This window comes from Humulus lupulus, chromosome 8, assembly GCF_963169125.1.
Source record: "Humulus lupulus chromosome 8, drHumLupu1.1, whole genome shotgun sequence".
Classification (NCBI taxonomy): domain Eukaryota; kingdom Viridiplantae; phylum Streptophyta; class Magnoliopsida; order Rosales; family Cannabaceae; genus Humulus; species Humulus lupulus.
In genome coordinates, this window is record NC_084800.1 from 171835178 (window position 1) to 171848983 (window position 13806).

The 13806-nt window shown below is 43.8% G+C and overlaps 1 non-coding gene across 1 annotated transcript; it reads right to left on the minus strand.

Moving 5' to 3' along the window:
- Positions 1-7350: 7350 nt before the first annotated feature.
- LOC133799150 (small nucleolar RNA R71) lies at positions 7351-7457 on the minus strand. Its single transcript, XR_009876348.1, has one exon. It is a non-coding gene; the product is annotated as a small nucleolar RNA R71 (small nucleolar RNA).
- Positions 7458-13806: the final 6349 nt, after the last annotated feature.

The following is a 13806-nucleotide window of genomic DNA, read 5'->3' on the forward strand; positions in this document are numbered from 1 at the left end:
GTGAATGCAAATGTGTGTATATGGTATATCTATGAGAACCACATTATTATGTGGGTAAGTCTGCAGCGTGCGACTCGAGGCGATCCTAGGGAGCTAGTTAGCGGGAAGTCATGTAACGACCCAAATTCACTAATAAGGCTTAAGGGCCTTGATTAGTGTTTCAGGAGGGCATTAATGGAATAATTGAGATTTAATGAGTAATTATATGTTTAATAATGTTTATATGATAATTGATTATATTATGTGGTAATATGATATGAAATAAATATGTGATATATGTGAGAACCACATTATTATGGGGACAGGTTCGCTGAGCACGACTCAAGACGATTTTAGGGTCAGATAGTGGGAAAAGTCACAATGGGGCTTAAGTTATGACTTTGGATAAGTCGGGGGTACTTTTAGATAGCGGGTAGCGATTTGGATTATCGGGTCATGGCCTCGGGAATATTGGGGGATTTTACCATTTTGGCCTCGGGGACGGTTCCGGCACCCCAAGCCTCGGGATTAACTTAATAGATAAGTTAGAGATAAAGAATCTTTTAGAAGAAAAACAAACTGACTAAACACTCTTGTCTCAGCTTTCTCTCACGCTCAAGGAAAACAAAAGGGGAAGGAAAGAAACACAGAAAACTAAGGAGAACAAGCTGGAATTTCTGGGATTTGTGGTGAGAATTTGGAGGTTTAGCTCAGGAGAAAATCAAGGAACTAAAGCAGGGATTAAGGTAAGCATCTAAACATCTTTTCTGTGGTTGAATTCTGAGTTTTAGCTGGGTTTTAGTTAAGTGTTGAAACAAAGTTGGTATTGATGTTGTAAGGCAGAATTAAAGAAGGGAACTTGGGGACTTAGCTTGGCTATGGCTTGGTGAGGTAATTCAACAGCAAAGGTAAGTCTCAGTTCCTGGTTTAGAGGTTTTAAATTGAGTTTGAGTGTCTGGTTTGAGTGTTTATAGCACTTGGGTTTCAGAAATTGAAAGGAGGAGATTAGAGTGTGTTCGGCTGTGTTTTCTTGGGAATTATGTTGTTTAGATCATGCTAAAGAAGTTGGGAATTAATTGGTTAAGGGTTGGGAAGCTTTGGGATGGTTTAAAGGGAGGTTTCAGGCTTAGGAATGGTGTAAATTCTTGGTTCGAAGGGGAGGTCCGCGACTCTGTTCTAGAGCGTTGCGGCCCTAGCATGCAAAGAAGCCAAGGAGGCTCGGCCAAGGGGGAGCGCCACGGCGCCCAAGGCAAGGGCCGTGGCACGTGTGTGGTTCAGCGTGGGATTAGGTTCTGTTTTGGGGAAGGGCCACGGCTAGGATTTATGGGCCACAGCCCTTGGTTGCACACATGAGCTTTTGAGGGTTTTAAGCACGGGAAAGTGGTCTAGTGTGCTCGGCTTTGGTTTTACCACCGTGCTTGGTGGAATTTGGAATCTCGGGAGTTAGTTTTGTAACTGGAAACCTATATTGGAGTATTAATGGAACCCTATACTTTGGTTGTGACTAGGTGATAAAGGCTTAGGCTCGGGAACAGATCGTACTTGAGAGGCGTCGCTCATAATTCAATAACCGCACAGACTAAAGGTAAGAAAACTGCACCTGATTGATTATATGAGACTGGACTAAGGGCTCCCTAATGTAAATGCTTGAAAAGATGGTATTATGCCATGCAAGCCGCTTAGTGAACCGACGGCCTAAGGGTGCCAAGGGTTTCACTAGCGCACAGGGTGCGGCTCGGCCACTGGTAGCCGAGGACAGCTTATTATGCACTGAGCTCGGTTTAAACGGGCTGGAGTCAGTGGGTTAAAGAGAGGGTGCGGCCTAAGTCGTCGACCCTGAATATTATATGATATGAGTATTATATGTGATAGAATGTATGTTGAGTTGGACTGTATATGCTGATTATCTGATGGGAATACATGCTTATCGAACTATTTGTCTGTTATCATTGCTTGAGTTATTTATGATGTTTTCTTGCTGAGCCTTGGCTCACGGGTGCTACGTGGGGCAGGTAAAGGCAAGGGCAAGTTAGATCAGCCCTGACTGGAGAGCTCAGCGAGAAGAATGTACATAGCCAGGTGCTCGGCTGCCACGGTTGAGGTCTAGGCAAGGACATGGAACCTAAAGATTGTTTGTTTTGCCTTAGTATGGCTAGTGGATACACTTGTACTTTTGGGAGTCTGTAAACTTATTCTAACTTTGTTTTGTACGGGATCCCATGTTTACTACAATTTAAATATATGAAATGAGTCTTTTGAGACCGAAACCTTTTTAACCTTAGCTTTTACATGTTTAGTGACACATTTTCAAAATAATGACTTGACTAGCAAGTCCTGCACCCTTATAAGTACACAGTGTAACGGTCTTGGCTATCCAGGGCGTTACAAGTCACAACGGGGTTTAATGTTTGACTTGGGGCAAGTCAAGGGGTAATTCGGGTATTAGATAATTATTTGGGTTATCGGGTTATGGAAATAAATATATGGAGATATATTTAAGGTTAGGAAGCCTAGGCGGGAATATTGGGGAATTTTACTATTTTTCCCTCGAAGACGTTTCTGGTACCCCGAGCCTCGGGATTGACTTAATTGGCTAAGACTAGACTAAGTTAAGAGAAAGCAGTAGAACAAAAGACACAAACCGACCCTTTAATATTTCTTCTCCTTCTTCCCTTATCTCTCTTTTCTTTCTTAAGAAAACTACAGAAATCTAAGGAAAACTCAATTGGAAATTTTGTGTTTGAGCTGAATTTATGAAGGATTAGCCTAGTTCTGACTAAGGGACACTCAACCAGGATCAAGGTATGAATTGAATCTTATTCTTGAGCTTTAGAACTCTAAGTTTTGCCTAAGTATTAAAAGTGATTATGGTTTTGATGTTAAGGATTAAATTAAAGCTGAGAAGCTTTGATTTTAGTTTAGGAACCTGTTAATGAGGTGGTTCATCAAAGAAGGTAAGCTTCAATTCGTAGTTTAGAGCTTAAATTCTAAGTTTGCATGACTGGTTTTTTGGTTCTTTAGTTGCTGGGTTTCAGAAATCAAAATGGGATTTTGATGGGTTTTTAAGCTGGATTTTTGTTGGATTATGCTGTTAGAATCATGTTAAAAGTCTTGTGATTAATGGATTTTGGAATTAGGATGCTTTGGGGTGGTTTTGAATGAGGTTAGGATGTTAGGAATAGTGTTTTTTATGGGCACGAAGGGTTGGGTCGAGACTCTGTTCTAGAGCGCTGCGGCCCTGCGAAGCAAGGAAGAGCCAAGGAGGCTCTGCAGTGGGGAAGCGTCGTGGCGCCTAAAGGCAGGGCCGTTGCGCGTGTCTGTCTCCAGGGAGGCTTAGCCTCTATTTCAGGGGCGGGACGCGGCTAGGTTTCAAGGGCTGCATCCCTTTAGGGCATCTTTGGTCTTTTGGAGGTTTCAAGAGCGGGAATCTAACCTAGGGTGCTCGGGATCGATTCCACCACCGTGTTTGGTGGAATTTAGTGTCCTGGAAGCTAGAACTGCACCCAGAAATATTAATGCAATTATTAATGGTGCTCCCTATCTTGGTTGTGACTAGGTGCTAAGCTAGAGCTCGGGAAGCGGATCGTGCTCGAGAGGCGTCGCTCGTAATCAGTGAACTCGGAAATCAAAGGTAAGAAAATTGCATTCTGTTGTGGAATTATAATGGGACTAAGGGTTCCTTATTTTGTATGTGTTTGTAAAGGATGGTATCATGCCATGTAAACAGTAAACCAATGGCCTAAGAGTGTCGAGGTTTACACTAGCGCATAGAGCGCAGCTCGGCCACTGGTACCTGAAGACAGCTTGTTATGCACTGAGCTCATTTTAAGCGGGCCGGAGTCAGTGGGGTAATCAGTGGGTGCGACCTTAAGTGCCGACCCTGACCAGTATATGATTTGCTTGCTATTATTGTTTGGTAGATTGTTATGCTAAATAGTTGGAGGATGATTAGCTGACTCTTTAGTTGAATCTCCATGCTTTGTGAACATTGTGGTGTGTTAAGTGTATGAACGTGCTTAAAGGAGTTATCCAAATATTGATATTGCTTGATATGTAAAATGATATGTTTTCTTGCTGGGCCTTGGCTCATGGGTGCTACGTGGTGCAGGTAAAGGCAAGGGCAAGCTTGATCAACCCTGATTTGGAGAGCTATGAGGGCAGAATGTACATGAACAGCTGCTCAGTCGCCACGGTTGAGAGTGAGACAGGAACAGGAGTTTGCCTTAGAGTGGCTAACGATTACTTAAACTTTCGAAATTTTGTAAACTGACTTTTGAATGTTGTTCCTTATTGGGATCCCATGTGTAAATGTTTAATTTTATGAAATGTACCTTTTGAGACCAAACCCTTCTAACCCTAGCACATTAATGGCCTCAGTAACACGTTTTTAACTAAATGACTTGATTAGCAAGTCCTGCACCTTTATAAGTACACAGTGTAACGGTCTTGGCTATCCAGGGCGTTACAGTGTGCCTCTTGTGGCGCGAGGCACATGGGTGTGCGAGGCCCTCGGGGCGAGACGCCAGGCGTAAGATGTGCCTCTTGTGGCACGAGACGCATGAGCTCGATATGCGCGGCTTAGGGCGAGACGCCAGGCGCAAGGTGCGCCTCTTGTGGCGTGAGATGCATGGGTGTGCGAGGCCCTCGGGGCCAGACGCCAGGCGCAAGGTGCGCCTTTGCGTGGCACGAGACACTTGACCTCACCGTGCGAGGCTCTACGAGGGTGCAAGGTGTGAGGTACCTTCTTTGGGAGCTGGGGTCCAAGGCGCAAGTCAAAGTGCACCTCGCTGTGCGAGACCATTCCCACAGCATGGACTGGGTGCATGAGGCACCTAAGCGAGGCCATGTCTTGCAAGACGCCTGCAGGCGAGGCAAGGTGTGCGACACCCTTGGCTCGTGACGTGCCTCTTGATGCGAGGCTATCCCTCACGAGACACATGGTGGGCTTGTGGGTCATTGGCGCGAGACACCCACATCACCCCAGGAGTCTCTTCACGAGATGTGGGTGATAGGCTCGCGAGACGGGGGGTCTCGCGAGGTTCCTAGGTACCTGGTGCCCTTTGCATGCAGATAGGCGTATGCCTCGAGTGTCTTTGGCAACGTTTAGGCATGTGAGTGCATCTTGACCCATGAGCATGTCAAGCTTGCGCAAGCATGTCATGCTCGCGCGAGCATGTCAAGCTCGCGCAAGCATGTCGAACCTCACTATGTGAGGGCCTTGTTGATAACTCTAGGATTTAGAGTTATTTTTATAATCTTTGAACTTACTTTTCAAAATTAAAAAGAGTAATGAACCCTTATTTCTTGTAATTTTGTCAGTTTTAGTGTGTTATTCTAGGTAGTGAGTTTGGGTAAGAGTTAGGTTTGTATTGTAATATTTTTTTAGTGTTTTTATGTAAATTACTGTGTTGTGTTAATCAGGAAGGGAAGCTTACAAAACAGGAGCTGAGGGAACTGTAAATCAAAGGGAAATGTTGCTGAAAAGGGGAGGATGCTAACTCAACAATGTTGTAGCAGTCAGTCTTAGCAATTAAACTGAAGCTAGAGAAAAAGGACTTCGTGAAAACAATGCTCCAGCTGGATTAAATGAAGTAGAAAGGTGGCAAGTGTACTGAGTACTGAGTCAGCTGAGTATGTGGGACAAAGTACATGTAGGCAAATGATCTGGATTGTCCAATTAGGGTAAAGGAAAGTACCCTAGAATTAAAGGGAGGAGCCGGATTATTCTGGGTATTCACCATTTTAGAAAGAGAGAGAACTTCTGGCTAAGTACAGAGGAGGTTTCAGGGAGAAGATTTGAGAAGAGTACGACCAAAAGAGAAGAAAGAAGGCTGATGCCATAAGGAGGATTTGAGCTCACAACTCATTCGTCCTACACCATTTCTTTCTTTTTGTATTAATTTCATCTAATTTCTGCAAACTCCATGGATTACTTCTGTATTATTTTCATGTTTATGTTTGCAACTATGAACTAATTTCTTAAGGGTTAGGGTGATTATGAACCCTCAAGTATGAACTCAATATACAAATGCAATGGCTAAGTGATTATGTCTTTGTTCAATTGAATGTGCTTTACTGTTATTGAATGTTAATTATTGGCCATTTTTAGCATGTACTAAGCTAGATCTAACTTGGAAGAGAGAAGTCTAGCTGAACCCATTCAATTGATGCAAGAGATTCATCTAGTTTTAGGTGATTGTGAGTAGTAGAATAGGAATGTTTTGCTACCTTGCATAACGTCAGATTTGATGCTTAATTGAATGTTTATAATCTGATTTCATGCAGGAATGTGTAGAAGGGGAGTATAGACATTAGATTGCACGTTTTGGGAAAAACTTGCTGGGTTTTACGAAATTTGTTAACACTGTCATAATTGCTAACCCATTGCTGTAACAACTGGAACGAACCGAGGGGAATTAATCACCCGAACCCATTTTTCTTATATCTGAAAACCACCCAGTATTTTGTCATTTTAATCTCTGATTTTTGGTTTAATTCCTTTGTTTGTCTACAATTATTTTCAGAGTTAATTACCCACTCTTTCCTTTGTTTTGGTTACTATTTTATAAGTTGTTTTTGGTTGATTTTACATTAATTTAGTTGAAAAGTCCCTGTGGAGACGAACTTTGATACATTATCACTGTATTACTTGTTGTCGATTGTGTATACTTGCGCATATTTTAATCGTTAGAAAATTCACAACAAGTTTTTGGCGCCGTTGCCGGGGACTTTAAAATTAAATTCTGTTTTATCAACTATTTTACAGTTTAGTTTCATTGTTTTTAATCTTGTTGGTTCGGGTTGCGCAATCTCAGGTACCTACAGTTTATGAACCAGCAAGAAGACCTTGAACTTGCTCCTATTGACCCCGAGATCGAACGGACTTTCAGAAAAAGGAGGAAAGATCAAAAGGCTAAAAGCCGAGGCATTATGGCTGAACGCGTTGATGATGAGGGGGATGGCCAGCAAGTTACTAATCCCATTGTTTTGGCAGATGACAGAGCCAGAGCAATACGGGAATACGCTGCCCCCATGTTCAATGAGCTAAATCCAGGCATTGTGAGGCCAGAAATACAAGCAGCTCAATTCGAGCTCAAGCCGGTCATGTTTCAAATGCTCCAAACCGTGGGGCAGTTCAGCGGGATTCCAACGGAGGATCCTCATCTCCATCTTCGTTCATTCTTGGAGGTGAGCGATTCTTTTAAGCTTCAAGGAGTGAGTGAAGAAGCATTAAGGCTGAAGCTATTTCCATTCTCATTAAGAGACCGAGCTAGATCATGGCTCAACACTTTGCCTCCTGATTCCGTCACAAATTGGAATGATCTTGCTGAAAAGTTTCTGCGCAAATATTTCCCTCCTACCAGAAATGCAAAATTTCGAAGTGAAATCATGTCATTCCAGCAGCTTGAAGATGAATCAACCAGTGATGCATGGGAGAGATTTAAGGAGCTTTTGCGGAAGTGCCCACACCACGGTATCCCACACTGTATACAAATGGAGACATTCTATAATGGCCTCAATGCAGCTTCTAGAATGGTATTGGACGCTTCAGCCAATGGAGCCATTCTTTCCAAGTCTTACAATGAAGCATTTGAGATTTTGGAAAGGATCGCAAGTAATAACTATCAATGGTCAAACACTAGAGCTCCTACAAGTAGGAAGGTGGCGGGAGTTCTTGAAGTAGATGCATTAATGGCTCTAACAGCTCAAATGGCCTCAATGACCAAAATCTTGAAGAATATGAGTTTGGGAGGAAGTATTCAGCCAGCTGCTGCCATTCAAAGTGCAGAAGTGTCATGCGTGTATTGTGGGGACGGGCATACTTTTGAGAATTTCCCTTCAAATCCAGCCTCAGTTTGTTATGTGGGAAATCAGAATTTCAACCGCAACAACAACCCATATTCGAACACTTACAATCCAGCATGGAAGATTCATCCTAATCTGTCATGGGGGGGTCAAGGAGCAAGTTCAAGTACAGCACCAGCACAAGGAAGACAAGCATATCCACCAGGTTTTTCACAGCAACCAAGACCTTCACAACATGTTCAAAACTCCCAGCCGAACTCTTTGGAGAATCTAATGAGGGAGTATATGGCTAAGAACGATGCAGTAATACAGAGCCAAGCAGCTTCTCTTCGTAATCTTGAGATGCAGCTCGGCCAGCTAGCCAATGAAATGAAAACTAGGCCGCAAGGATCTCTGCCTAGTGATACAGAAAACCCAAGGAGAGATGGGAAAGAACACTGTAAAGCTATTCAGCTGCGGAATGGTAAAAATCTGGGAAATTCTGAGGAAATACAGGGTAGTGGAGAGCCCACTTCAATCCAAAGTGAAGGAGAAACAAGTAACAAAACTGCCCAGGAAATTGCTGAAACTGGCCCAGTTGCTACAGCAAAGGGTCAGCAAACTGCTCCAGTAAATTCTGGTCCTAAACCGCCCCTTCCATTTCCGCAGCGATTTCGCAAACAACAACAGGATGGTCAGTTCAGAAAGTTTTTGGATGTACTGAAACAGCTGCATATTAATATCCCCTTGGTCGAAGCATTGGAGCAAATGCCGAATTATGTTAAGTTTTTAAAAAATATTTTGACGAAGAAAAGGCGTTTGGGGGAGTTTGAAACAGTAGCACTTACAGAAGGATGCATCGCAATGTTGAAAAGTAAAATACCCCCTAAATTAAAAGATCCTGACAGTTTTACAATTCCGTGCTCAATTGGGGGTAGAGATGTGGGAAGAGCATTATGCGACTTAGGCGCTAGTATCAACCTTATGCCTATGTCAATTTTCAAGAAGCTGGGCATTGGTGAGGCACGACCCACTACTGTTACTTTACAACTTGCAGACAGATCTATGGCTCATCCCGAGGGCAAGATTGAAGATGTGTTAGTTCAAGTGGATAAATTTATATTCCCGGCGGATTTCATCATTTTAGACTATGAAGCGGATAGAGAGGTACCTATAATCTTGGGTAGGCCTTTTCTTGCTACAGGGCGTACTCTTATTGACGTGCAGAATGGGGAACTTACCATGAGGGTGAATGACCAAAAAATCACCTTTAGTGTGTTTAAAGCTATGAAATTCCCGGATGAAGTGGAAGAATGCTCTAGAGTTGACGTTGTTGATACTTTGGTAGCTGAGAAGTTCAATGAAAGGGTGGAAAAAGCTGCTATGAAAACTCAGATTTTTGGAGATGAGGAGGGGTATAGCAGTGAAGATGAGGAGATGCTTACATGGGTAGATTCTTGCCAACCAACCAAGAAATTTAGTAAGGTGTTTGAAGCTCTAAATCTGCCAGAAAAGCACTTTCAGGCCCCTAAACCATCTGTTGAAGAACCACCTCAGCTGGAGTTAAAGCCGCTGCCAAGCCATTTAAAGTATGTATACTTGGGCGAAAATGACACTTTACCTGTGATAATATCTAGTTGTCTAGAGTCTGTTGCTGAGGAGTCATTGCTGAAATTGCTGAAGCAGCATAAAAGGGCGATTGGATGGACAATGGCTGACATTCAAGGGATTAGTCCAGCGCTTTGTATGCACAAGATCTTGCTGGAATCTGATTGTACTCACTCTGTGGAGCAGCAAAGGAGGTTGAATCCAGTAATGAAGGACGTGGTTAGAAAAGAAGTCATTAAATGGTTGGATTATGGGATAATCTATCCAATTTCCGATAGCACTTGGGTTAGTCCTGTCCAATGTGTTCCGAAGAAAGGGGGCGTTACAGTAGTTACTAATGACAACAATGAGCTTATTCCCACTCGTACAGTCACCGGATGGCGGGTTTGCATGGATTACAGAAAACTCAACAAGGCCACTAGAAAGGATCATTTCCCTTTGCCCTTCATCGACCAAATGTTGGACCGCTTGGCGGGGAAGGAGTTCTTCTGTTTTCTTGACGGGTATTCTGGGTATAATCAGATTTCTATAGCGCCGGAGGACCAAGAGAAGACCACTTTCACCTGTCCATACGGCACATTCGCTTTTAGAAGAATGCCCTTCGGTTTGTGCAATGCACCGGCCACATTTCAGCGGTGCATGATGGCGATTTTTTCAGATATGGCTGAGAGTATTTTGGAGATATTTATGGACGATTTCTCTGTCTATGGGGATTCATTTGAAGGTTGCTTGGAGAATTTAGAAAAAGTCTTAAAGAGGTGTGAAGAAACTCATCTAGTGTTGAACTGGGAAAAATGCCATTTCATGGTGCAAGAAGGCATTGTGTTGGGGCATAAAGTGTCTAGCAAGGGGATAGAGGTTGACAAGGCTAAATTGGAAGTTATTGAGAAACTACCAGCCCCTACCACAGTAAAAGGCATTAGAAGTTTCCTCGGTCATGCTGGCTTTTACAGGCGTTTTATCAAGGATTTTTCGAAGGTGTCCAAACCTTTATGCAGCTTGCTGGAGCAAAATAGGCCTTTTGATTTTACTGATGAATGTCAAGAGGCATTTCTGAGATTGAAGTCAGCCCTTGTTACAGCACCAGTGATCACAGCTCCTGACTGGTCTCTACCTTTTGAACTTATGTACGATGCTAGCGACTTCGCTATTGGGGCTGTTCTTGGGCAGCGGAAGAACAAAAATTTTCATTCTATTTACTATGCAAGCAAAACATTGGTGGATGCCCAGATTAATTACACTACAACAGAAAAAGAGCTGCTGGCCGTGATCTTTGCCTTTGAAAAATTTCGCTCCTATCTTGTGGGGACTAAAGTTATTGTGTACACGGACCACTCCGCTATCAAGTATTTGATAGCCAAAAAGGATTCTAAACCGAGGCTTATACGTTGGGTTCTCTTGCTGCAAGAATTCGATTTAGAAATCCGAGATAGGAAAGGCACTGAAAATCAAGTAGCAGACCATTTATCAAGGCTGGAATCAAGCACTTACAGCAGCAATTCAGAGGAAAAATTGCAGATTCAAGACACTTTTCCTGATGAGCAATTGCTGGCTGTGGAACAAGAGGAAGTACCATGGTATGCGGATATCGTGAACTTTTTAGTTGGGGGCGTGTATCCACCAGATTTTACCAAACAGCAGCTCAAAAAGTTCCTACATGATGTCAGATTTTATTGTTGGGATGAACCTTACTTATATAAACAGTGCCCAGATCGAATAATGCGAAGATGTGTCCCAGGAAGTGAAGTTTCCAGCATCCTAGAGAGCTGCCATTCAGCCCCTTATGGTGGTCATTTTGGTGGGCAACGAACTGCTGCCAAAATATTTCAGTCAGGATACTATTGGCCTTCTATTTTCAAGGATGCCCATAATTTTGTTCAACATTGTGATCGCTGCCAGCAAGTGGGCAATATCTCCGCTAGGAATGAAATGCCTCTTAATTGCATTTTGGAGGTGGAATTGTTTGACGTGTGGGGTATCGACTTTATGGGTCCCTTCCCGCAATCTTTTGGGAATCTCTACATTCTAGTGGCGGTGGATTATGTATCGAAATGGGTAGAGGCAATTGCTAGTCCGACAAATGATGCTAGAGTGGTTATGAAGTTCCTTCATAAACATGTGTTTACAAGGTTTGGGACACCTAGAGCCTTGATTAGCGATGAGGGAACACACTTCGTGAACAAAGTCTTGGCTGCCCTCTTGGCAAAGTACAGTGTTAAACATAAAATTGCCACTGCCTATCACCCACAGACCAACGGGCAAGCTGAAATATCAAATCAAGAAATTAAAGGCATTTTGGAGAAAGTTGTAAATCCAAGCAGAAAGGATTGGTCCCAGCGCCTAGACGATGCACTTTGGGCTTACCGGACAGCTTATAAAACTCCACTAGACATGTCCCCTTATCGCCTAGTTTATGGGAAGGCATGTCATCTTCCTGTAGAATTAGAGCATAAGGCGTTTTGGGCGTTGAAGAAGTTAAATTTGGATCTTGTAGTGGCTGGAGAAGCAAGAAAGTTGCAACTGAATGAATTAGATGAGATGCGGCTGTTTGCTTATGAAAACGCCAAGCTATATAAAGAGAAAACAAAGAGGTGGCATGATCAAAGAATTAAGGAGCGGGTGTTTGAAAAGAACCAGAAGGTTTTGTTGTTTAATTCCAGGTTGAAACTATTTCCTGGCAAGCAAAAATCCCATTGGTCGGGCCCCTTCACAGTGACTAAAGTCTACCCCTTTGGAGCTGTTTTAATTCGCGAAGATCAGTCTGGGAGGGAGTTCACAGTTAACGGACAGCGGCTGAAACATTATTTTGGTGGGGAGGTTGACAGAGAAAAGACCTCCGTCAATCTGAAGGATGTTTGAAGGAGAAAGGCTATGGGTTGCCATGTATTTCTTGTAGCACATTTGGGCAACCCATGAGTGAAAGAGACAGTTGTAAATAAATAAAGTTAAATTCTGGAAGGAAGTCAGGATCTGGAAAATTTGGAATCTGGGAAAGATATTAAGTTTGGGGTGTAGAAGTATTGCCCAGTTGCTATAGCAATTCGTTTAGCAATTGCTGGGCAGCAATTTGTCAAAGCTGGGTTCAAAAACGAGAAGTATCGGGCTCGAAGCTGGGGTACTTGGGTCTGTGAGAATTAATGGGCACATGGTCGAAAAGAAAGCAACATTTTAAGTGAGCCAATGAGTGGGAGATAAGTATTCAATCATTGGGCTTATTTAAAGAATTAGTGGGACCACTTAAAGAATTAAAACAAAAGGAGATCCATTTGCAAATTTTGGGGATTAATTATTCAAATAACAAAGGGCCCCATGCATTTTCATATTCGGCCAGACCAGATGGGTTTTGGGCTGACTTATATAAAGTCAACTGGGCCCTATGACACTGAGTTGACTCTTATACTCGGTAGGCCCAAGAAGCCACCATTGACTCACCATTGGCCCACCAAGTTAACCCTACCCCTTCCTCATTCTCACTCCGAGCCGCCTCAGCTGCACCAGTCCCTTGCTTCACACCCAGTCGTGCACCGACGCCCACGGCCCTGCCGCCCAAACCGACCACCACGTACCTCGCACCTCCCTGATCTAAGCCGCCGTTAGCCCAAGCCTCCAGTGCCCATTTCCCCGTACCTCTGCTCCGCACCAAACACAGCAGCCGCCCCTCTCCACAGCCAGCTCCGTCGCATCAACCCGAACCGACCGCACTCTTCGACCCACTTGCCATATACACCGTCCATACACGACCCAGACCACGAACCACCTCAAATCAGCAGCCACCGCCCATACATCCCCCACAACCCGACCACTCCACGACCACCGACACCGAGCCAGCTGCTGCGAAACCACCACGCGCATTCACAGCCGCAAGATCCCATTCGTCCACCGCCTCTGCCCAGTGACGTGAGCCCAAGCCACTTGCCGCACTCATACATACGAACCATACTCGTCCACCACTAAGTAAGCCATTTCTCTTGTTTACTCGTCCCTACATACGAACCATACTCTGCCGAACCACCATACACAGCCATTCATTTCCAACATTACCCAGCAATATCAAGCCCTCTGCCCGAACAAATTGCGTGCCCATTACTCAGCCCCCAACCGAAGCTATTTTCTTTCACCATCCACAAATGCCGAGAGTTAAATCAGCTGCTAACAGAGAGAAAGGCAAAAGGCGGCAGTTTACTGAAGTGGCCAAGTTCTATTGCCCAACTACAGAGGCAAAGTACAACAATCAAGTTGTTCATCGTGAGTTGTACGTGGAGCGGGGCCTTGTGGTAGCTTCAGAGGGCATTCAAGAGTTACCCGAATGGTTACAGGAAACAATTGCTGACAGGGGGTGGGCTAAAGTTGTTATGACACCGGAACCAGCTATCACCGAAGTTGTTCGCGAGTTCTACGTGAATTTCTTATCTCAAGAATGGCCCACCATTGTCA